At 32.6% G+C, this 3,041-nt stretch overlaps 1 pseudogene; it reads left to right on the top strand.

Annotated features, from left to right (window-relative positions):
• Positions 1-2,731: 2,731 nt before the first annotated feature.
• On the top strand, positions 2,732-2,806 carry LOC117095489 (annotated as a pseudogene).
• Positions 2,807-3,041: the final 235 nt, after the last annotated feature.

The raw sequence follows: 3,041 nt of genomic DNA on the forward strand, positions 1-3,041 counted from the left end.
CTCCCTCTCTTTCTTAAAAAATATTTCAGATATAACCCAAGCTTAATGTTTATTATTGACCATTTCTTTAAAATTTAATTTTCCATTAGAATTATTCTTTGACTCATGAATTATTTTGGAAATTAAAAATTTTCTGGATGTCTGGGATCTTTTGGGCTGTGTTTTGGGTTGATGTTGATCAGAGAATACAGTTCATGTGATACCAGTTCTCTGATATTTCTTGAGATTTGATTTGTTGCCTTGGTAACTTTTGTACTTTTATTTGTGCTTGAAAATCAATATTTATAATCAAATTGTTGGGATAAGATTCTATATATTTCCATTAGCTTAATCATATTCATTACATTGTTCAAATTATCTATATACTTATTAATTTTTTATTTCTTTGATATATCCATTTCTGAGAAAGAGACATTAAGATATTCCACTGTGGATATGTATTTGTCAATTTCTCCTTGTATTTAAATTTTTGTTTTGTATGTTTTGGAGCTATAATGTTGTGGAGGTAAAAAGGCATAGGATTATGCTATTTTCCTGGATAATTTTCTTTTTAATTTTAGGTAATAGCCTTTATTATTCCTCAAAATACTTGAAGTCTGTTTTGTCTGCTATGTATGTCAATATACAAGCTTTCATTTGTTTATAATTTGCCTGGTATTCAGATGTTCCTTGACTTACAATGGGGTTACATTCTGAGAAACCCATCATAAGTTGAGAACATCATGTCAAAAATGTATTTAATATACCTAACATAATGAACATCATTGCTTAGCCTAGTCTACTTTAAAAATGCTCAGAACACTTACATTAGCCTACAGTTTAGCAAAATTATCTAATGCAAAGCCTGTTTTATGGTAAAGTATTGAATATCTCATATAATTTATTACATACTATACTGAAAGTGAAAAACAAAATGGTTGCATGAGTACTTGAAGTACAGTTTCTAATAAATGGAGTGCCTAATGAATATGTATTGCTTTCACACCAGAGTAAAGTCAAACAACCATAAGTTGAACCATTGTAACTCAGGGACCATCTATATATATATTTTCATTTTTTCTGCCTTTCAGTGTCATTGTGTTTTAGGTAGGTCTCCTATAAGAAGCATTCACCTGGCTTATTATTTTGTCTGTTTATTTTTAATCTAATCAGAGAGGCTCTTTGGTTTAGTAGATAGTTAGTTGTATTGTTCCCCAATAACCTATGGAAAAAATATATATATAATATATCTTACGTTTTTATTTCCTTTTCTCTCCTTTCTTTGAGTTGATCAAATTTTTATGTTTTTTAATACTGATTTAGAAGTTTTACATTCTTTTGCAGTCTATTTTTTTTAGTGATTACCTGTACACTTTTGACACACATACTTGACTTACACAGTGTAAAGTGAATCCTTCTGAACAAGAAAAAGACCTTAGTACATTTTGACTGTAAGCAGTCATATTTTTCACACTGACATTTCAGCTCTACCTTATTTTTAAACTCTTCAAGTGAAATATTAGAAGTTTTTTACATTCAATGTATATTTTTATTTACACATTTTTTTTTTTTTTAAATGAGGTCTCACTCAGTTGCCCAGGCTGGAGTGCTGGAGTGCAGTGACTCAATTATAGCTCACTGCAGCCTTGAACTTCTGGGCTACAGTAGTCCTTCTGCCTCAGCTTCCGAAATAGCTGGGACTATAGGCACACACCACCATGCCCGCACATACTTACCAACTTTTTTGTTTAATAGTCCTTTTGTTGCCATTCTTTCTTCAGTTTAATTTCCTTTTATCTTATCAGGGCCTGTGTTTGGCATTTCTTATTCTTTGTTGATTTCAACATTTATTTTTACTTTGCTTTCATTCTTGAATGACAACTTAGCTTCATAAAGGATTCTAGGTTGAAATTATTTTCCCTTAGCACTTGAAGATATGATTTCATTTTCCTCTGGCCTCTGTTGTTGCTTTTGAGAAGTCTGCTGTAAGTCCAATTATTCCATTTTTTATTTTCCACTGATCTTAAACTATTCTCTTTTTGATGCTACACAGTTTTGCTTTGATGCATTTAAGTGCAGATTTATTTCTATTTTTCCCTTTTTGGCCTCTTTGCACACCCTCTTCGATGTGAGGATTTGTGTCAATTCCAGACATCACCTCTTTGAATTTTCTTTATTTTCTCTATGAACCTTTCTAGAAATCCTATTAAATAGATGTATCTTGGACCTTTCACTTGAAGGAAGCTAAATTATTTCACCCCCCAAATATAATTCTTTTATATATTTCAAGATGGCTGTGCAGAAGGACTAGAACTATCAGACTAGCTGAAAAGCTGTCTTTTGTAGGGAGATTTGCTTCTGTAGAGAAAATCTGCATTCACAAAGCCAGGCTTTCTCTGAGGCTCTTCCTTGTCCAATTTAGGAAAAATTAACTGAGAGTTTGACATCTTTAAGGGCCTGAAAGAAACACTTACTACCTATTCTCTCCAAGGGCTGCCACCTGTGAGGTTTCCTCTACGTAACAAGCCCACCTTTACTACCAGCTTCCTCTCTATTCCTCTCGTAACCTGGTCTTGCCATCATAACCTGATTTACCATCAAAACCTGTTTTGGGCCATTCTCTGAGCCCCTATTATTTCTGTAACCTCAAGATGGTATAAAAGCATCAAGCATCTTGCTTTTCAGATCTCTGTACGTCTCCCGTGCCTGCTAATACACTTGTATACCTTTCTCCTATTAACCTGCCTTTTGGCAGTGTTAGAGCTCTTTTAGAATTTATCTAGCAGGCAAATAAAATAAAATAAAATAAAATAAATAATCTGCCTTTTTCTAGTTGATTTTTCAGCAAAACTTCTAAAGGGAAGTTTTCTTTTGGCTCCTATGCACACCATCTTTCATTTTGCTTACTTTCTACCTTTTATGTTTTTTACATTTAAAAAAGTCTCTCCATGCTACATTCAAAGTAATATGCTAGGATTTTTCTTCCAGTTAGCTAATTTTCTCTTCATCAGAGTCCAATCTGTTATTTAACCAATCCATTAATTTTTCAGATTCTATCTTTT

The sequence above is a fragment of the Trachypithecus francoisi genome, unplaced genomic scaffold (assembly GCF_009764315.1).
Source record: "Trachypithecus francoisi isolate TF-2019V2 unplaced genomic scaffold, Tfra_2.0 Lachesis_group13, whole genome shotgun sequence".
Taxonomy (NCBI): Eukaryota; Metazoa; Chordata; class Mammalia; order Primates; family Cercopithecidae; genus Trachypithecus; species Trachypithecus francoisi.